This window comes from Mus musculus, chromosome 6, assembly GCF_000001635.26.
Source record: "Mus musculus strain C57BL/6J chromosome 6, GRCm38.p6 C57BL/6J".
Lineage (NCBI taxonomy): Eukaryota > Metazoa > Chordata > Mammalia > Rodentia > Muridae > Mus > Mus musculus.
Genome location: NC_000072.6, coordinates 6275129 through 6298292, shown reverse-complemented (window position 1 = coordinate 6298292; position 23164 = coordinate 6275129). Strand labels below are relative to the sequence as shown.

At 43.9% G+C, this 23164-nt stretch overlaps 1 long non-coding RNA gene across 3 annotated transcripts in view; it reads right to left on the bottom strand.

Annotated features, from left to right (window-relative positions):
- Nucleotides 1-23164, bottom strand: part of Gm20619 (predicted gene 20619) — a 128764-nt gene that overhangs the window by 79130 nt on the left and 26470 nt on the right. The window contains exons 2-3 of one of the 3 annotated variants that reach the window (NR_136906.1): nt 17585-17856; nt 17158-17343 (exon numbers count right to left, since the gene is read on the bottom strand). The exons of the other annotated variants lie outside the window; for them this stretch is intronic. This is a non-coding gene — a long non-coding RNA (predicted gene 20619). Of the gene's footprint in view, nt 1-17157; nt 17344-17584; nt 17857-23164 lie in introns of those variants that run through there. 3 annotated transcript variants of the gene reach the window in all.

Below are 23164 nucleotides of genomic sequence, written 5' to 3'. Positions count from 1 at the left end.
TCAGTGGTTAAGAGCACTTGCTACTCCTTTAGAAGACCCAGGTTTTATCACCAACCCCATATGGTGGCTCACAACCATCTGTAACCTCAGTTGTAGAGGATCCAAAAGGTAAAACATTCATAGGTGAAAAGTAAAATAAATTGATTAAATAAAAATTTAAAAGTTACAAAAAAAAAAAAAGACACTGACCATGTGGCAAAGGCAGGCCACTTTTACCCATAGAACAATTCAGTATTTAAGATTCCATACAGCTCTGAGATGCTCAAAAGATCACACAGTCCTTAAATTATAATTCTTGGGTTTAGCACCCAATCAGAGCTAGTGTATCTGTCTACTATCCTCACGTCATAATGGAGGCCTTCTACCACTTTCAGAGGCCTTTCACCTTCAGTCGGCCTCTCTTCATTAAGCACTTTCCATTTGCATGTTCTTTCCTGACTTTTTTTTTTTTAATGTGTGTGCATGTTTGTGGTGTGATGGTATACATGGGGAAGTCAGAGTTAATTGTTAGTTGTCATCCCCAGGAAAGCCACCCACCTCCATTGAGATGCCCTCTCATTGGCCTGGAGTTCTTAGGGCAGGCTGCAGTAACAGGCCAGTGAGCTGGAGAGACTCCCCTGTTTCTGCCTCCTCAACTGTGGGATTATAAGAACACAGCACTGGACCCAGCACTTTTTATGTGCATTCTGAGGATCAAACTCAGTTATGAGCTTGTAAGGCAAGCACCTTACCCACTGGGATGATTTGAATATACTTGGATTAGGCTCTTGTAGTTTCCTATTGACTTTAATCACATGACATGGTAGTACTTTAACCACAAGAAATGGCTGTACTAAGATCTCCCACTCCAGATAGAATTCTTCTTACTTCAACTGTGGAGAGGCAATCCAATTTCCCCATAATGATCTGGATCTATCACCCCTTCTAACACTGGTATTCCTTTCTTAGCCTGTTGGTTTAAAGGCATTAGAAGTCCAAAATCACCAGGAAGAAGTCTGAGCTTCCAGTTCAATACTCCTGGCAGGAACACTCCCTGCTCTGGAACCAAAACTTCTAGGCCAGCAGAACCTAGGGTGACAGAGCAAGTTCCAAGTAGAGAAAAGCTTAGATCCAGGCATGGTGGTACATACCTTTAATCCCAGCATTCAGAAAACTGAGCCATGTGGATCTCTGAGTTCCGGGTCAATCTGTACAGCAAGTTCCAGAACAGTCAAGCTTAGGCAGTAAATGAGTTGGGAAACAGAAAGCTGGAGATAATGTAATAGAACAAGAAGCCCATGCTCCAGTCTCAGCAAGCAGCAGGACTCAGCAGCTTCTGCCACATAGCTCTAGCTGTAAAGATGCAAGAATAGGAGGGACTACTAGTGCCATTGATGCTGGTTAGCTGGAGCTAAGAAATTAGCAGTGATTAAGAAGGTGATTTCACCAAGGTGAAATTTTCTGGGACATGTTTTCCGAGAACACAAAGAAGTTGTGTTCCAGAGATTGCCCAGGCTTTACCTTGTGCTTCAACAGGACTTGGTAATATGTAAGAATCACCCAAGTGATACTGGTTTTGAAGGCATGAAGGGGTCATGGAAAAGCAGTTTAGGCTTGGCACTGTGAGATGCATGGAAGGCCATTGGTAAAGGTATGGCCTCAGTTGTAGTTGATGGTCCAGGACTGAAGGGATCCTGCAAAGGAGTTGAAGCTCGGCCCATGAAAGAAGCCTATAAGAGCCTTATTGCTGAAGCCTGGTTGCAGTGGAAGACTACAGAGAATTGGAGAAGCCAGTACTGTGAGATCATCACTAAGAAAGAACAACAGCAGCAGTGGAGTGGAGTCAACCAGAGCCTAGAATGCTACAAAGCACAGAGCTGGAGAAGTGACCCAAGCCCTTTGGTGGAATCCAAAATATCATGTGTGTATCCTAGACATTGCCTTGGATACCCCTAGATGTTAGAGATGCCAGAGCCATGGAATACCTATTGAGGAAAGCTGTATACAGGGATTGGAACCAGCCCAAGAGGATGAAGTTTGTTGCTGCTAAATGCCAAATCTGCCAACAGCAGTCAAAAAGGATGAAAGGAGTTGAAGACCTGAAAAACACTTTGACATTGGTCATGGAGATGCAGAGCTTGGAGTTTGTCCAGCTGGCCTTTGGTCTTGCTTCGGTCCAGTATTTCCTCACTATGGTGTTTTGGAATGATAATGTATATCCTGTGATGTTGGGGGTATGTGATCTGCTTTTTTTATTTTGATTTTATAGGGGATTACAGTTAAGTAACTGAATGAATCTCAAAAAGACTTTGAACAGTGGACTTTTAACATTGTTGAGACTGTTACAGACTTTTGAAGTTGGACTAAATGTATTTTGTATTATACTATGGCTAGGAATGCCCCCCTATAGACTCATATGTTTGAACAAGCCTAGCGGTCCAGGGAGTGGAATGTGGTGGTTTGAATATGCTTGGCCCAGGGAGTGGCACTAGTAGGAGGTGTGATCTTGTTGGAGTGGGTGTGGCCTTGTTGAAGGAAGTGTATCATTGTGGGCGTGGGCTTTGAGACCCTCCTCCTAGCTGACTGGAAGACAGTCTCTGCTTGCTGCAGTCCAATCAGGATGCAATACTCTCAGGTCCTTCTTGAGCTCCATGGATGCTGCCATGCTTCCTGCCATGATGATAATGGGCTGAACCTCTGAACCTGTAAGCCAGCCCCAATTAAATATTGTACTTTATAAGAGTTGCCTTGGTAATAGTGTCTCTTCTCAGCAATGGAAACCTTAAGACACTCACTGGACCAACTCCCAGCCTCTTTCCCGACATTTCTGGTCCTTAGCGGTATTTACTCCTTTACCATGGTGGTTCAGGTGCTCCTTCAATTTCTCCCTCTATTTCTAACAAAGTGTTCTATTTCTTACATTGTATTCTTCTACATTTTTATATCACCTCTGAACTTAAAAGGCCCTTGAAAATAAAATCTACCACCATATGTCTAAACTTACCAGCACAGATTCCTGACCTTAGTAAATATTTGGATGATGACTAAGACATCTGTGATTTCCATCCCTCCCTGGGGAGAATTTCTGCATACTTCCACAGGATTTTTTCTCACCTGTACATTTGCTTTATTTCTCCAGTGCTATATTTTTGAGCCTGCAGTAAGGGAAGAGACAGAGACAGAGACAGAGACAGAGACAGAGACAGAGACAGAGGAGAGAGGAGAGAGGAGAGGAGAGGAGAGGAGAGGAGAGGAGAGGAGAGGAGAGGAGAAAGAGAAGAGAAGAGAAGAGAAGAGAAGAGAAGAGAAGAGAAGAGAAGAGAAGAGAACCATCAGAGGAAGCATCAGATTGTGAAATTATCTTTCCTTACTTTCACCTATAAATCAGGTCAAAACTTAGCTCAGTGTCACCTGCCGAGACTTACAGCTCCACAGTAAAGGATCCAGGCATCTCTCCTAGAATTTTGAAGTAATCTAGATTAAAGAGAAAGTCATATTTCAGGTCATTCTTTTACTAAATTGTAAGTTCTACACCGCTCTCAGATCTGTCCAGAGCGCTGGACCTCTCTAAGTGATGTATCAATCACTCTGGCTCCGAGGGACCATCATCAAAAGAGAAGGACCATGTCTGGCTCTCATGGAAGTAGCACTCTCCTACTTAGGCAAACCCATAAATTTCTCAGCCCAGAGTCGTCTGACATCTGGTAGAACTAAAGGATCACACCCAAACTTATAGCAGTCAGGTTGAAACTGGTGTGCCTCTTATGGGTCAGATTTGCCCAAGCATAAGCTGATTATTAGAAATAAAATCATTTTATTTAAATAAAATTCATTTATTGAATCCTTTGTGGCAATGTCCTCATCTTATTGGTTTGGTTTAATGGAAAATGAATTTTTTTCATGTAATATATTTTTATCTGTTTCCCCTATCTCATCTCTTCCCAGATCATCCCTATCCATCCTGTTCTATGCTCCCCCCCCCCACAAAAAAAGAAGCAGACAAATAAAAGCAAACCAGAATAAACCAAAACAAACAGAAGGGAAAAAGGAAAAGTCATCAGAAGTACACATACACACCATAAAAACACAAAATTGGAAACCATAATATTATAAGCAAAAGACCAGTAAGGTTAAAAAAAATGTACAAACAATGCAGTGTGAGACAAAAAAATAAAACAATTCTCAAAATACCATTGAGTTTGTTTGGTGTGGTCATCTGCTGCTGGGCTCGGGGCCTGCCATTCAGTGTGGTTTGCATTCCCAAGGAGACTGCTTGGGAAAAGCTAGTTTTCCTTTGTTGACCGTTGGAGCTAGCTTCTGGATTAGGGATGAGAGTCGTGTCCATTTCCCCCTCTCAGCTCTCGGACCCTGCCTTGCTGGGACCTGTGCAGGCCTGTGTGATGCTGCCATAGTCTCTGTGAGCTCATACGTGTGTCCATCCTGTTGTGTCCAGAAGGCCACGTTTCCTTGATGTTCTTCATCCCCTCTGGCTCTTAGACTCCTTCTGCCTCCTTTTCAGCAGAGCATCCTGAGCCCCAAGGGGAGGGATCTGATGGAGACACTGCATTCTGATGGAGTGGTCCACTCTCAGCACCTTGTGCAGCAGGCGAGGTGGTCTCTGTGTTAGCTCTGATCTTCTGCAGGAGGATGGCTTCACTTTTTCAATTTTCTGTTTTGTTTTTGTTTGCATTCCTTTTATCTCCTATTTATTTGGTAAAAAGATATGAATATTTTATACCATATCATAGTATAGTATTTGAAAGAATACCCAGGAATAAAGTCATTTTTGTTTAACAAAAAAAAGACAAATACATTCCAGTCATATTGACACATGCCTAAGCCTGAGTTGCATAGTAAGACTCGACAAAAAAAAAGGTTGTTTTGTTTTGTTTTTAAAAAGATAAATTAATTGGATTCAATTTACTAAAATAAGTTAGACTAGAAAAGTCCTGAGTTTGAAATGAGAAGATTAGGGTTCAAACCCAGCCTTTCATCTGCTCTACCAGAGACTGTGTTTCTTGGAGTCTTGGTGTATATTTGTAGAACTAAGACTTTCACAGCAGCAGGAGCAAAGCTAAGTGAGGAACCCTCAGTGTGACATCAGGCTAGACCCTGCCTAAAGTCCAGTGTGACATCAGACTAGACCCTGCCTAAAGTCCAGTGTGACATCAGGCTAGACCCTTCCTAAAGTCCAGTGTGACATGAGGCTAGACCCTGCCTAAGGGTTGCTCTGGATCATAATGAGGGCCATTCCAGTGTGACATCAGGCTAGACCCTGCCTAAAGGTTGCTCTGGATCATGATGAGAGCCAGTCCAGTGTGACATGAGGCTAGACCCTGCCTAAGGGTTGCTCTGGATCATGATGAGGGCTAGTCCAGTGTGACATCAGGCTAGACCCTGCCTAAAGGTTGCTCTGGATCATGATGAGGGTCAGTCATATTAAAAGCCTCTCCCACCAGTTTCTTCCTGTCTTTTAGAGTGTCAGCTCTGAATGTAAACTGATTTTATGAGCCAAACATAAATGAAAGGCTATCATAGGCTGTCTTGCCCCACTGCTTACATCTATACCTTTCAATATCTTATTCCAGGTCTTATTTGAGGGAAATAATTAACTACAATATATTTAAGAAGCAGAAGCACCTGGGACTTCCCCCAAGAAAAACGCTGCAGAGCATGAGATGAGAGCTTCCATAGCTTCTAGAACATAAAAGAGCAAAAGGGAAGAAGGAAGGAAGGAAGGAAGGAAGGAAGGAAGGAAGGAAGGAAGGAAGGAAGGAAGGAAGGAAGGAAGGAAGGAAGGAAGGAAAATTAATCGAACTGAAATTTATTTATTTATTTATTTATTTATTTATTTATCCTTTTCGTCTGGAGATCAAAGTGGCATCCAGAACAACTAGATTTTAGCTAGGAAAAAAAAATCAAAGTATTTATGAAGATATATCTACAAGCCATGACCATGATCCACACATCCTTTCTGCCTCCATTTCCAAGCTGGCCTTCTGACAACATACCTTTGGAACTCTACCTCTCTCGGTCATGGTGTGGCAAATATTCTCTGCTCATTTAAATGACTGCCAACTATCTCACCGTGCTACTGAGTGCTCCTGTAGCTCTAACTCTTCCCCTAACCACAGACATTTGAAACGACAGTCAAACATGGATGTTCATCTCTTTGTTTAATAGAGCCTCAAGTTTCCATGTCAGAATTCCCTGTGCCCCAATTTTTGTGGCCATTTCTTTTGTATGGCTCATAAAACAGATCAGCAAAACAGAGCTGCCGGAGACAGCAGCAGCTGGCCTTATGGGGGAGGGGGCCCAAACCAATCCAGACAGACATACTCTAGCCTGTGCCCTCCAGTCCTGGACTCTGATTCATTGGCACTTTCCTTTGCTTCAGCAGCCCCCTTCTCTAACTCTGTATTCCTCGTAGTAGGGTGGACACAGAAAAAGTATTAGCAAAGCAAGATTCCTAGGTTGACTTTAGTTGTGTGTTTGTGTGTATTTGTTTCCAGATGAACTTAAAGGTAGCTGGTTGGGTTCTGAAGGACTTGGAGGGCCACTTGTTTTCTGTTTTCTTGCTCTGTTCTTAGGATATTTCTGTCAGAGAAGGGATTTTTCCCTTCACTCCTCAAAGTCTTGTCTCATATTACAGCTAATTTTTTTTAAACTCCTTTCTCTCTCATTTGTATAGAAATCAGTCTGACATGCACCACAACATCCCATACCATCACTCTGGATTATACAAACACTTCGTTTTTATCTTGTTCTATCTGTGGTGTAATTATATCCTAGAGGAGGCTTGCTTCCTCAAACTCCTGAGGTCACAAACCAGTCGGGGTTTGTTTGTTTGTTTGTTTGTTTGTTTTGTTCTTTCTTTCTTTCTTTCTTTCTTTCTTTCTTTCTTTCTTTCTTTCTTTCTGGGTTGGATCTGATTGTATGAGTCAACTCAAAAGCAACAGCAATGGAAGAGCTTAACATTGCCGTTTCTGAGGGAAGGGCATTACACTATGTATAGAAAGAGGAGAAGACAGGGAATGTGAGCTGTGGTTATTCACCGCAACCTGATATCACTCTGCTGAGAAGTTTGTCAGTGATGACAAGCACGTGTCATTAGTTTCACTGTTGATTTGTCTGTCTGTTTGTTTTAGTGAGTACTGTATGTAACATTTCTGAGTTCTGCGCTGGGGCATGGAAGCGCTTTGAGGAGAGAAGCCCTGTCACTAGCAAGTGCAGGGCTTCACACCCTTTTTGGAACTTTGCAACTGACAAACTTTCCCAGTTGTGTGTGACTGTCACAGCAACCCAGTGAGGGAAGGGGGACAGGGATAATGTCCTGTTTTTATAGTAATGAAGAAGACCCAGTAGTAGCATGACATTCTATAATCGGTCAGAACTGGAAGCTGGGAAAATCCGAGACTCACACTGGCACATTTCCATCCCTAATCAACTCTCAACTGAAGATGAGGCTCTTCCCGCATCGGTCTGTGCATTTTCTGTAGTTTCCAGTTGCACTTTACTTTCATAAGTTTTATGAAAAAGACCTCCCAGGTAGCTGTCATCCGGCAGCTTCCTAAACTGCTGCCTGGCAGTGGCCTTTGCTAGGTGCCCTTGTTTCCTCTCTTCGCTCTGCCAAAGTCTACATTCCTTTCCCTGTCCCCACACACAATCTGACCCCAGGCCAGAGTGGCATCTTCCTCCGTCCCTCTGAGGTCAAAACCGGTGCTGTCCTGTAGACCCTTTGGTAGTGGGCATCTGGGAACAGCTGTGCCTGAGCCATCCTGCCTCCTACACCTTACTCCACAATGGTGCGCGTGTTCCTGTGCTCACTAGGAAAAGACCCAACCTATGCGGCCCAAGCCTCCCACCAAGTGTGTGACTGGGGGCCCTCAACCAAAACAGGATGGCAGTTACATGTCGGAGATGCGTGACCATCATTGTGCGCGAGCAAGCACGTGTGTATACACACACACACACACACACACACACCCCACACACTGGCTGCTTCATTCAGCCAGAGGTGCCAGGATCCCATCCAAAGGTTGTTTGGATTCTAGAACTGGAAAATGTGAATGTTGCGTTGTATTTTCTTTTTTTACTATGCTGCTATGAAAAGACATGAGAGGTGAGCCCAATTGCAAAAAAACAAACAAACAAAACAAAAAACATAAAACAAAAACAAAATAAAAAACAACCTCTTACCCAAATATCTGAAGTCCTTATGAAAACCTAAGATGAACCACGGAGAGGACGGACCTTCTTACCAGGTGGGCAAGGCTAGAGTACAACAGCGCCGTCTACTGGACAAATCCTTAGCTCACTGGCTACATTCCAGACCATGGCAGTGAGGATAAGATGGCTGACATTGGACCAAGGAGCAGGAAGAAAGCCTTGGAGGACCGACCCTTTCCAAATACAGAACACTTGGTGAGAAACGACAGCCATTGGCCACTGTTTCCTGAAGTGCAGGCTACAAGGGTTGCTTTTTATAAAAAGAAGTACTCCCCATACACCCCAAACGCCGTCATCAATGAGTCCACTGTCAGTTTTTTGAAGCTGCCCCCATCAGCGTTTATTGAACACCTTCCCACCTTGCCACCCACCTACACGTTCACCCCTTTTACTCATTTGCTCGGCACCAAGCCCTGTGTATAAGCTGCTGAGGCTAAGTGAGACCGAACTCACGGTAACTGGTTGGGCTTCTAAAACTGGGTCTAGGCTGAAACCTTTTTCCTATCCTTTAGCGACTTCCTTTGGATTCCTATTTCTTCTCCCCCAGGTTCTCTGTTCTCCACTCAAAGGTAAGCAGGGTGTTAGGCTGCGTAAAAGAACCAGGCTATATATTAATTTCATACTGGATTTTTTTTTTTCTCAAATCCTTGAAACCTAAGAATTGCTATTCAAGAACGATTCCAGCCAGGCAAGAGTACTTGTGCATGCCTGTTATTCCAGCCCATAGAAGACCAAGACCGAAGCCAAAGTATTGTGAGTTACGGGCCAGCCTGAGGTATGTCTCAAGACCGTGTCAAAACAAACAAACAAACAACAACAGCAAAAGGCAAAGAACGATTCTAATACCAAAATCTTTTAGTGCTTTCCAAATCGATAAAAAAAAAAAAAAAAATGTGTCGCTGTCCGTCCGTCCGTCGTCCCCCCCCCCCCCCCCCCATCAAAGTCAACAGCTTGGCACTGCACATTCGTAATGCTAGTGCTCCTGTGGTGAGGTGGGAAGCAGAGACAGGAGACTCCTCAGAAATTCACAGGGCAACTAGACCGGCATGCACAGCAGCAAACAACAAAAAAAGAGAGCGTGCCACAAACACCGTGAAAGGTGGGAACCAATGCTAAATATTGTCCTCGAACTTCCAGATGCGCTCACACTCACTCACTCACATGTACAGGTACATGCATTATAAACACACATACAGATCATATATACACATAAACACTTATTACCAATGGATGGATGGATGGATGGATGGATGGATGGATGGATGGATGGATAAAATGTATAGTCTAGTCTTTAAAATTGAGTAGACCACAGATATCATGAGAAAAAAAGAAAATAATTTTAAGAAGAAAAAATAGCTCTCTGTGTATATTGGAGGAAAATAAAAATCCTCTCCACATGTATTCATTGTTAACAGAGGATATAAAGGGTGACAGAGGCTAACTACCTGGGGTGTCCTGATGCTCAGATGAAGCAAGTGCAGCCTTGGATTCTAAGTTTGGCAACAGTTTCTAGGACCATTAATCCTCTTATGCAGTTCAAGTCTAGCTAACCTCAGTGCATGACTGTCTCAGACTTGAGGCTGAGGGAACAGAGAGGCAGGGCATTGGGAGGCTGCATAGTAGACAGAATATATACTAAAACGCACTTTGTAGGAAAATGCTGTAACGGGGGTCCAATACCTTGTATATTCAACTTAAAATAAATAAATTTAAAGACAATGAAAAATCTGCCCTAGAGGCTGGGCATGGTGGTACACACCTGTAATTCAGCCTTTGGGAAAACGCAGCTGGGAGCTCACAGGTTCTAGGCTAGCCATGACTACACAGTAAGCCTGCGTCTCAATATTTTTTTCATTCTAGGTAAACTGGGTTTATGGGCTCTTTCTTAGCCTTATCTTAGTAGTTGAAATATACTAATCAGGAAAAAGATTTACCAGAAGCTGAGCATGTAGCTCGGGAAAGTGGGCTCTTATCCCAGCAGCACAAGACCTGTGGCTGTAATTTATGCTCTCTGGATGCAGGGTAAAGCTGTGCTCTGGTGCAGGCAGAGGGTAAGAGGTGGAGTGGAGACAGGGAGCAACAATTGCTAGGACAGCCCACACAATAGTGCTAGAGCAACCAGTTCTGCTTCCATTCAAACTCATTTCTCCATCATAAACAACAGAACATTGCATTGATGGGTTGTTGCCAGTGAGCCATGGTCTCTTCAGCTTTTCATTAAACATGTGACTACAACACAGCGGTCCAACACCTCAGAGTCACGAAGCAGCTCCGAGGGTTCTATCTCTTATCTCTTCTATTTCTTCCGCAGAGAATGGTGGGTGATTTGAAAGTTTGTGGGTGGTTATCAATTAATGCCTGTGCCAACTTCCTTTATTAAAAGAATCACACAGTCAAGCTGGATGGGAAGGCCGTGGTTTGTGTTTCTAGCTTGGGGAGGGATGTGGAATCTTAAGGAAATGACAGCAGATTTTTTTTTCTTTCCATTATTTATTAGGTATTTAGCTCATTTACATTTCCAATGCTATACCAAAAGTCCCCCATACCCACCCACCCCCACTCCCCTACCTGCCCACTCCCCTTTTTTGGCCCTGGCGTTCCCCTGTTCTGGGGCATATAAAGTTTGTGTGACAGCAGATTTTTTAAGAAATGAGAAACAGTTGTCCTTGTCCTCCATTCTTTTTATTCTGTGGAGAATGGCTTGGTGAGGGTTCTGCTCCTGCCTGGGCCAGGACTAGTTTTCCTTATGGGCTACACCGGCTGTCCCAGAGGATAGGAATTCTCTCATCTGTAGTGACTCCTGTCTGCGGCTTTAACTTTCTGGAGATCAAAGGGCCCCTCTCAGTGCTGTCACCAGGAATGACAGGCCAGCGCTGTGCAGCACAGCAGATCAACTCCTACCTCAGAAGGTAACAGGACCTCTTCCTTAGCTGGCTGAGCCAAATCAAAGAGACGCTCCTGAAGAGCTTAACTTCACCCTGCAGAGCAAGTTCTTCTTGGGCCAATGGTAAATTAAAATTAGGCTGTGGCATAATTGCTTCAGGGTTAGCCATTTTACGACTACATCAATTCTCTTCTACATTTGTCTGTGTCTTATCACTATTTAAAAATAAATGTTACATAAGTGTATTGAAAACTTAAAATGGAAGAAGAAAGAGAACAATTCTATTAATGTGAATAACATATTTATAGTTTTCCAATAGGCTGAGGTGGGAGTATTGAAAATTTAATGTTAGCCTGGCTGCATAATGAATTCCAAGGCAGCCTGGACTACATAGCAAGATCCTGTCTCCAAAAAAAATAAATAAATAGACATAGAAAAATATAAGTAAATGAATATATAAATAAAATTAAGTTATTAATAAAAATAGCCATGAGCCTTAGCTACTACTCCATCTAGAAGTAGTACTCCATCAAATTGCAGGACCAAGTAACTATTTTTCTTTAGCTCGAAATTATTCTCTTAAGAGCATCCAGTCTGAAGCCTCATCAACAAAGACCTTGCATTTTAAAGCACAGGGCCTGCTACTGCTTTGTTTTCTAGAAGAAACTAAAACCGCTGAGATTTTTTTTGTTTTACCTAATACAGATTAAACTAATATTAAAACTTTAAGTGTAGCCGAGTAGTGGTGACACATGCCTTTAATTCAAGCACTTGGAAGACAGGGGCAAGCAGATCTCTGTGAGTGTGAGGATTGTAGAGCCTGAGAAAGGAAGAACTTCACAGAGAGAGTTCCAGAACATCCAGGGCTGTTACACAGAGACACCCTGTCTCAAATAAACAAACAAACCATAAAAGGGAAGTGTCTACACAGCCAGTCTGAGATGTCCAACTTTACAGACTAGATTCATGTTCAGAGATATTCAATATGTTGCTGCTTATAAAAATGAGTACCCAGAAAAACGATTGAAATCTGAATGTCCATTAACAACGAAATGAGTGTTGCTTTCATGGATTTGGAATAAAGTATAAAAACTGAGAGCTATAAAAGGCTATGTCTTCACACAGTAAGTTGCATGTGTGTGTGTTCATGATACACATTTCAGAATCTATATAGTTACATAAACTACAAGCCCATCTTTAAATGAATGCTCTGTTTTCAAAAACATGATGCTTGATAAGAACTATAAGAAAATGTACATAGAGAAGGAACTTTTATGGAAACATGCCAAAATGTTAACCGCAATTCTGAGTGTGTGTGCAACCATACTCAGTAGCCAGGACTGTAGTGTATAACCATACTCAGTAGCTAGGACTGTAGTGTGTAACCATATTCAGTAGCCAGGACTGTAGTGTGTAACCATACTCAGTAGCCAGGACTGTAGTGTGTAACCATATTCAGTAGCCAGGACTGTAGTGTGTAACCATACTCAGTAGCTAGGACCGTAGTGTGTAACCATACTCAGTAGCCAGGACTGTACTGTGTAACCATATTCAGTAGCCAGGACTGTAGTGTGTAACTATACTCAGTAGCCAGGACTGTAGTGTGTAACCATACTCAGTAGCCAGGACTGTAGTATGTAACCATACTCAGTAGCCAGGACTGTAGTGTGTAACCATACTCAGTAGCTAGGACTGTAGTGTGTAACCATACTCAGTAGCCAGGACTGTAGTGTGTAACTATACTCAGTAGCCAGGACTGTAGTGTGTAACCATACTCAGTAGCCAGGACTGTAGTGTGTAACCATACTCAGTAGCCAGGACTGTAGTGTGTAACCATATTCAGTAGCCAGGACTGTAGTGTGTAACCATACTCAGTAGCCAGGACTGTAGTGTGTAACCATACTCAGTAGCCAGGACTGTAGTGTGTAACCATACTCAGTAGCTAGGACTGTAGTGTGTAACCATACTCAGTAGCCAGGACTGTACTGTGTAACCATACTCAGTAGCCAGGACTGTACTGTGTAAAGATACTCAGTAGCCAGGACTGTAGTGTGTAACTATACTCAGTAGCCAGGACTGTAGTGTGTAACTATACTCAGTAGCCAGGACTGTAGTGTGTAACCATACTCAGTAGCCAGGACTGTAGTGTGTAACCATACTCAGTAGCTAGGACTGTACTGTGTAACCATACTCAGTAGTTAGGACTGTACTGTGTAACCATACTCAGTAGCTAGGACTGTAGTGTGTAACTATATTCAGTAGCTAGGACTGTACTGTGTAACCATACTCAGTAGCTAGGACAGTACTGTGTAACCATACTCAGTAGCTAGGACAGTACTGTGTAACCATACTCAGTAGCTAGGACTGTAGTGTGTAACCATACTCAGTAGCTAGGACAGTACTGTGTAACCATACTCAGTAGCTAGGACAGTACTGTGTAACCATACTCAGTAGCTAGGACTGTAGTGTGTAACTATATTCAGTAGCTAGGACTGTAGTGTGTAACTATATTCAGTAGCTAGGACTGTACTGTGTAACCATACTCAGTAGCTAGGACTGTAGTGTGTAACCATACTCAGTAGCTAGGACTGTAGTGTGTAACTATATTCAGTAGCTAGGACTGTACTGTGTAACCATACTCAGTAGCTAGGACAGTACTGTGTAACCATACTCAGTAGCTAGAACAGTACTGTGTAACCATACTCAGTAGCTAGGACTGTAGTGTGTAACCATACTCAGTAGCTAGGACTGGACTCTGTAACCATACTCAGTAGCTAGGACTGTACTGTGTAACCATACTCAGTAGCTAGGACTGTACTGTGTAACCATACTCAGTAGCTAGGACTGTACTGTGTAACCATACTCAGTAGCTAGGACTGTACTGTGTAACCATACTCAGTAGCTAGGACTGTACTGTGTAACCATACTCAGTAGCTAGGACTGTACTGTGTAACCATACTCAGTAGCTAGGACTGTACTGTGTAACCATACTCAGTAGCTAGGACTGTACTGTGTAACCATACTCAGTAGCTAGGACAGTACTGTGTAACCATACTCAGTAGCTAGGACAGTACTGTGTAACCATACTCAGTAGCTAGGACAGTACTGTGTAACCATACTCAGTAGCTAGGACAGTACTGTGTAACCATACTCAGTAGCTAGGACTGTAGTGTGTAACCATACTCAGTAGCTAGGACATTACTGTGTAACCATACTCAGTAGCTAGGACTGTAGTGTGTAACCATACTCAGTAGCTAGGACTGGACTGTGTAACCATACTCAGTAGCTAGGACTGTAGTGTGTAACCATACTCAGTAGCCAGGACTGTAGTGTGTAACCATACTCAGTAGCTAGGACAGTACTGTGTAACCATACTCAGTAGCTAGGACAGTACTGTGTAACCATACTCAGTAGCTAGGACTGTACTGTGTAAAGATACTCAGTAGCCAGGACTGTAGTGTGTAACTATACTCAGTAGCCAGGACTGTAGTGTGTAACCATACTCAGTAGCTAGGACTGTAGTGTGTAACCATACTCAGTAGCCAGGACTGTAGTGTGTAACCATACTCAGTAGCTAGGACAGTACTGTGTAACCATACTCAGTAGCTAGGACAGTACTGTGTAACCATACTCAGTAGCTAGGACTCTAGTGTGTAACCATACTCAGTAGCTAGGACTGTACAGGAGGTGAAGCATCCTTATATTTTGTATGATATGTAATGTTTTTAAGTAAGCATGGTTTTATTTTCATTATTTTAAACAGCTATTTCCATTCAGGTTAAAGTAACTCCTAACTATTGAAACTATTTTTTAACAAGGTTTTATTTTTTTTCGAATGGACTCCTTACATGAAGAAAAGAATCCATGATAAGTAGAGTCAGTTTTAAGTTAGAGGACAGATGAGGATGGAATGCTTGAGCCGACCGGGGTCCACAGAGTGCATGTGGGCACAGAGCAAGGCACATCAAAGCGAGCATTACAGAGTGGTTTTCATCCAAACTTTCAAGGTCTTCTTTTTTTAATGACCAAAACCCAAAATAGGCATCCCTCAACCCAGCACAGGAGCCACTAACCCGCTTGGCTTGGCTGTAAATAAGTCCCAATTCTGCCTCCCTCTTCCACCCACAGATTCTTGTACATGAAATGACTTTGATTTGTAGATAATTGATATAGACAGATGATATCCAGATAGATATAGAAGGAAAAACGTGGAATAACCCCTCAGCTACAAAACAGATTTGTAAGCCAAGAGTTGGTATCCACTGGAGCCGACTTGCCAGGATCAGGATCCTACCCCACTTCTGCTCTGTTAACTGTGGCTTTTAACATTTTTATTATTATCATGCTTTTATTTCTGGGGTGTGTGTGTGGGGGGGGTGTTTGTGTGTGTAGGAATGACACGTATGGGATGGGGGCAAGCTATGATGTGTATCATGTGAGGTAACAGGACAATTTTGAAGGAGACAGTTCTCTCCTTCCCCATATGTGTCCTGGTAATTGGATGTAGATTGTCAGGCTTGGTGTCTGGAGCCTTATAGGCCATCTCAACACATGGTTATGGTCTGTATGGCATCATTCATCTCTACACACACACACACACACACACACACACACACACACTCACACACACACACACACACACACACACACATGCACACACACACACACTCACACACACACACACACACACTCACACACACTCACACGCACACACACACACGCACACACACACTCACTCACACTCACACACACACACACTCACACACACACTCACACACTCACACACACACTCACACGCACACACACACTCACACTCACATGCGCACACACACACTCACACACACTCACATGCACACACACGCACGCACACACACTCACATGCACACACACTCACAGGCACACGCACACACGCACACACGCACGCACACACACTCACACTCACATGCACACACACACACTCACACTCACATGCACACACACACGCACGCACACACACTCACACTCACATGCACACACACACGCACACACACTCACACACACTCACATGCACACGCACACACACACGCACACACTCACATGCACACACACACACGCACACACGCGCACACACACACACACGCACACACTCACATGCACACACACACATGCACACACACACTCACATGCACACACACACACACAGAAATCCTTATGGGACAAATAAAAGGTTGGCTCTGCCAAAAGACAAATGTCCTACTCTCAAATCCAAAATATTCCTCTTCCAATTGAAAAATATCTACATTGTGGCTTCTTCGAGTTCATACAAGAGACAGCACATTAAATTACAAATCTTTAAAATATCTAATCCAAGACCCAGAAAAGCCATCGTGTTAACTGTCACAAAAGATTTTCACCTTAGTATTTAGTGCCTGGCTGGAGAGGAGTCACCGCCGTGGAATTTAATTTTAAATTGTTTTCCAGTAAACTCAACAGCTCCAACAGTATGAAATTTTGGGAGGTGGCAAGGTGGCTTCAGAGATGTGAGAGTTTTTAAATCCATGTATCAAAGGCTACCTATAACAGTCCCGGGGATTTATCACACTCTCTGCCCCAATTGTTGCTAAAGAGCTCTCAACCAGGCTTCCCTGTGTAAAAAATTCATCTTGGAATTTTTGTCCTCTTTGCTTGCCTGAGACCTCAAAATATCGAGCCTCATATGCCTAGGAACTGTTCAAACATTCCTTTCTAGGGGTTGTCATTAAATCCCTGTTTTCTGGATACAGACGCTGAGGGTGCAGCCACTGGTCAGGGTCACCCAGTGAGGTGGTGCCAGAGCTGGGAATACAACCCAGACTTTCTGACTCCCTGGCCTGTCCCCTGACCAGCAAGCCACATGCTCCTGACCAGTATGAAACAAGCTGTCTGTCTCTGTGTACCCTCAGCGCTGAGGGAAAGAAATGTCAACGTATCCATGTCCCCCCCCCCCCTTAGTACGTTGTTTATTTCGCCAGCCAACAGGCAAGTTTCTCTAGATCATTCTTCATACTTGGAAGGAAAAAAAAAACTTGAATTTAAGGAAAAATTAATTCGTTAAGGAAAGGCTATTTTAATTTGGAAGAGGAAGAAAGCCACTTCTCCCCCGTCGTATCACATTGTGTAACACATGGGTGGTGTAGCCACAGAGCAAACCGCTTCCTGTGCTCTGCCGATGGCAGGCTGTTTTGCCAGCTTTTCCATGTGGCCTTGCACCGGGGTCAGGCCTCCCGTGGTTCCTGGTGAGAGAAGGTCCCCTGTACAAGCCAGGCCTTGACGTGGCCACCCCACCAGCAATTTTGTATCTTCCTTGACCACAAGAAACCCAGTTCGGCTAACGATGCTCCACGGACCACTCAAGATGGAGTCAGAGGTCCAGCAAGATTCCAGACTGAGTCCAGGACAACTTTACTAAGGACAGAGGATAACAGTACAGCCCTCCCTTGCCAGTGATCACAACAGGGGAGTCAGGGTTATCACCTTGAGCAGTGGGTTGGGCTGGTGGGGAAATAGTCACACTTGCGCTCTGAGCTATGACGTTCCTCCTCGGTATTTTATCCCTGCCGTGTCTGAGCAGAAGGCTTTTTTCTCCAAAGGAGCTGATTTGTCTGATCCCAAGAGCCTGTTGCCATCTTAGAGACAACTTCCAAACCCCGTGCTTGGCTTTTAAGCAGCTGCTTCTGTCTTTCCTCTCTCTGTTGGCAGTTTCCAGTGACACGGGACCTAGATCCTGTGAGCAGGCTATATAGCCACTACAGGGGTTTGAGAAGAAAATAGACTATTACCACAGCACCTTTCCTCTGTACCCTGGCTTTGTTAAGCCTCTCAGCCCAGACCAACCTGCCCTCATCAAAGTCATCTCGAAATTTCACACAGCCTCTCAGTCAGTGTGACTCCTCTCTGAGCCTCCCAAATGCGGGTCTCTCCTCATGAAAGACTCTGAGGGCTAAAGCCATCTCTCTGACATTTCAGAACCAAGCCTTCAGTGACTCATGGGTGGCCACACATCAGTTTTCTTACAGTTCTTAAAATCACAATGACCTGGCAGAGAACTGTCCTAGTAGAAGTTCTGGTGATACCTGGCACAGATCTGTTTGCCTCCCCAAGTAGATTGAACGGTCCATCTTTCATTCACACAGTAAATAAACTTCGGAGACAGAAATTTCATTCCAAACAATCTCTCCAAATCAGTGATTTAAGAATATTGTACGAGGGGGCTGGAGAAAATGAGTTAGCAGCTTAGCTCTCTCTTCCAAAGAACCCAGGTTCTATCCCCAGCACCCACGGTAGATCACAACTATCTGTAACTGCAGTTCTAGGGCCTCTGATGCCCTCTTCTGGCCTCTGCAGGGACTGCATCCACGTGTGCACAGGTATAGGCAAGGCTAGATGTCCTTAACCTCTCACTAGCCCTGACTTTAAGTTACAGGAAGGGCCAGAGAAGTGGAACTTCAGGCGGAGGTCAGGATGAGCAAGGGAACAATAGAGAAAGAACACGTGTGGGTGTGGCAAGGTAGGCATATGTGCACCATGAGTGTGCAGGAGCCCTCAGAGTCAGAAGGAGTGTCAGATCTGCTGGAACTGGAGTTATAGACAGTTGAGAGCCACCAACCACATAAAGAACCAAAACCTGGTTCCTCCTCCTCCACAGCCCCGAGTGTTCTTTTTTTTTTTTTTCTTTCGAGACAGGGTTTCTCTGTATAGTCCTGGCTGATCCTGGAACTCACTCTGTAGACCAGGCTGGCCTCGAACTCAGAAATCCACCTGCCTCTGCCTCCCGAGTGCTGGGATTAAAGGCGTGCACCACCACACCCGGGTTGCACCGAATGTTCTTAACCACTAACCATCCACGCAGCATCAGTTGATACCTTTTCCATTCCCCATGGACGTGGTAAAATCCTCTTTGTAGAGAAAAAAAAAAAAACCTGGTAAGAAAAAAGTATGTGGAAAGCGCCAAGTTTGGGTTTTTTCATTTTGTTTGTTTGATTGATTGATTGCTTTCATTTAAAAAAATCTGGAAGGACTGGCGAGGTGACCCTGTGCATACTTGGGTCTGTGATCCACCACAGCCTCCGACTGCCCAAAGAAATCAGCCTGTTTGTGCAAAAGGAAGAGAGGCAGGACTAGGAACTTAAAACCATTCTCACTTATTAAAATGTGTTTGGATAAGCTTCCATATATGTCAGGCAAATAGTCTTTTCAGCTTTATTCTAAAAATAGGATTTAACGATCTGAGAGTCGCGTAATAGGGAAGATTCCTGTTGTTGTTTCCCCCCACGAGAAAGGGGTGTTCACAGCATGGATTACTGCTGGGAAGAGTGTGTTGTGTGAGGAGGGACACGGGGACAATGTGAAGTCTGCATAGTCAAGGGACAGATTGCATTAGAACTTAGAAGCTGAGTTCTTTTTCTGAGGTAAGATTTATTTTTTAATTTAATTATTTCAGATAAGATATACATACTACAGTATCCAACAGTCATTTGGAGTGTACATTAAACGGTATTGTGCACACAAATAATGCCATGCCGCCGTTACTGCTATTACATCCTAACCTTTTCATTAATACAATAAAAACTATACATAAACTCTGTGTCTTTTCCTGCTGCACCCCGCAAGCCTGTCTTCCGTTCCTTTCTCTGTTCACCCAGACAGCATTTGCCCCCTTTGTATCTGACCTATTTCATTAAGTGTGATCTTCCTCGGGTCCATTTAGGTTGTTGTAGACACAAAAAGTTCATGCCAAGAGAGCCAACCCTTTCCATGCAAAGACCACATTGACCCATGTTCTTTGCATGCGTGGCTTGGCCTCTGCTCTGTCAAGGCTGCAGAGGAAAGAATGCTGTCTTTGATCTCATCTGACATCGGTTAACACAGTCCCCTCCTCAGCACATGGAATTCCTTCCCTATTGCCTGCGAAGCCCAAGAGGTTCTGGATTTTGTTTTGAATTTTCTTTCAGATCATCTGGTACTATGAATTTAGGAGCTTCTGTTTCAAAAACCAAAGATTAAAACTCTGACATTTGGGGCATTGTGGTCAACTCTGGAAGATCCTCCCTCCCCCCTTTGACCCTCCTTGGCCTAAATTGGTTGTAATTTTCCTTTACTCAGATCAGGGAGGGAAGCGATGTGGGGTGATGGACATTTACTATTCCACACACTTCTGATTCCTGCCTACTCTGGCAGCTTTGGTCAGTGCTTCCCTATCCTGTCAGGCCCGAGCCATTTCACAGCAAACATTTCGTTAAGTCCTAAAATGAGATGTATAGTCAATATACACTATTAATTTTCTTAGGTCAAGCTAATTTCTAAGGAAATATATAAATTCAAGCTGGCAAGATAGCTCAGAGAATTAAGGCATTTACCCCTACCCTGAGCAAGGCCAAGGGACTGAGTTTGGATCCGCAGCCTCTACATAAAAAGCCAACCATGGCATAACCCACCCATCATCCCAGCACTGGGGATATGGGAATCGCAGGATCCCCAGGGCTTACTGGCCAACTAGCCTTGCTGAATCAGTGAGCTTCAGGCTCAGCAACAGACCATGTCTCAAAACGAAAATCTAGCGTGACAGAGTTAGACACCCAATATCAAACTCTAGCTTCAACACACACACTCACACCTGTGTATACATATGTGTGTGTGTGTGTGTGTGTATAAACTATATATCCCATCCTATGCTTATACTTCAAGAAAAATATGAATTAGAAATTGAAAGAAAATGGTTGGTATAAATAGTATGTATCCCAGTAGGCAAACACTTGGGAAGAAAGACATAGGTATAGGTAGTGGAATAGCCAGATCCATATGTAAATATAAGATTTGTGCTTTGGCTCATCAGCTGGAACATAAACTAAGATGAGTATGAGCCATGTTCACAACAAAGGATTTCTAGCAGTGTTGTAACATAACAATATAAACAGTACAAACAGCTTTTTAAAGCTCTGGGTGGGCATGGTGGCACATGCCCACAATTCTAAAACTCAGAGAATTGTGGGTTTAAATTCACCCTGGGCTACATAAAAATAAATAAATACATAAATAAATACATAAAATTAAAGAAGTCTCCAAACAACAACAGCAGTCCTGAACAACACTAACCTGCAAAGCCCTATACCTAGGATGCTTCGGCTCTGTTAAAGCTATGCAGTAAGCACCTGGTTGCATGTAAGATGGAGTTAGACTTGTGGTTTGAATAATTATATGTAGGTTTTGCCGAATTTATAACTACAGCTGGCACAGATCAATGTTTCATTCCAAAGTTTAGTCCCAAATTTGCATACTATTGGTATCTTGACACCTGTCTAGGAAGGGCCGGTGATGTCCTCTGTCAGAGGACAAAATCACAATTTTTCAAAAATTACCTGTGATGGAAATATAACAGTCTACTCATTTAACATCTTTTTTTTTTAAATTCTGTGTGTATGTGTGTATCTGTGTGCGAGCACATGCACGTGTGAGTACAGGTGCTGCTGGAGGTCAGAAGGGAACACTGGGTCACCTGCAGCTGCAGCTACAGTTTTGATCCAACCAATGTGGAACCTACGAGATGAACTCAGATTCCTCTCCAAAAACAATAAGGACCCCGAACCACTAAGTCATCGCTCCGGCCCCATCGTAGTCGTTTTAGAGATGGGGAAGCAAATCACAGAGTTTTCAAAGGTGTTGACATGTCCCGTTCCCAGCATTGGGGGGGGGGGGGGTGGAGAAGAGAGAGCAAATGAGTAAGCAAAGCTCCTTCAATGAAAGATTCAAACTTTGAGGTCCTCTTTGTATCCCTGTCTATGCTGTGGCCCTGTGATCCTGTCCTCCCCTTTTCTCTTGTAGTGACCCGTCTGTTCCCTCCATGTTGGAAAGGACATAATTTTACTGAGGCATGGTGGAAGCTTAGGAGCTGAACATGCAAATTATGTCATTACAGCTTCAAAGGGGGGTCAAACTCTCTTCTATTTCATTTTCCTCTTTAAAGTTTACCCTTAATTGCAGCCTGTAGACCAAGCTGCATGTCTTGGCATAACTCCCATGCTGGTTTTTTGTTTTTTTTTTAAAGTTAAGGAATTCTTTCCTGCTTTTGTGTCCAGTCCACTTTCAACCTGATCCCAGGCCAATACTGCTCTAAGTTTCCTGCCTTGTGAATGTCCCCATGGTCACCTGCAAGGTGACACCATCACCTCCTCTGCAGCACTCCTTGAACAACACCTGTCTCACCACAGCTCAAAAATGTCATCTAGAGTCTGGACAGTGCTTGTGTAGCATACAAGAAACCCCAGGTAAGGGATCCATCCCATAATCAGCCACCAAACACAGACACTATTGCATATGCCAGCAAGACTTTGCTGAAAGGACCCTGATATAGCTGTCTCTTGTAAGGCTATGCCAGTGCCTGGCAAACACAGAAGTGGATGCTCACAGTCAGTTATTGGATGGAACACAGTGCCCAATGGAGGAGCTAGAGAAAGTACCCTAGGAGCTAAAGGGGTCTGCAATCATATAGATGGAACAACAATATGAACTAACCAGTACCCCCAGAGCTCGTGTCTCTAGCTGCATATGTAGCAGAAGATGGCCTAGCCGGCCATCACTGGGAAGAGAGGCCCCTTGGTCTTGCAATCTTTATATGCCTCAGTACAGGGGAACACCAGGGCCAAGAAGCGGGAGTGGGTGAGTAGGGGAGCAGGGCAGGGGGAGGGTATAGGGAACTTTTTGGATAGCATTTGAAATGTAAATAAAGAAAATATCTATTAAAAAAGAAAAAGAAACCCCAGGTCAATCCTCAGCAAAGGGGTGTACATCTGTAGTCCCAACACTCAGGTGCAGGAGGTCAGAAGTACAATGTCATCCTCCCTTAGCTACATAGTGAGTTCAAGGCCAGGCAGAGGAGAGGAGAGGGGAGGAGAGGGGAGGGGAGGGGAGGGGAAAGGAGAGGGGGAGGGGGAGAAGAAGGGGAAGGGAAGGGAAAGGGAAGGGGAAGGGGAAGGGGAAGGGGAAGGGGAAGGGGAAGGGAAAGGGAAAGGGAAAGGGAAAGGGAAAGGGAAAGGGGAAGGGGAAGGGGAAGGGGAAGGG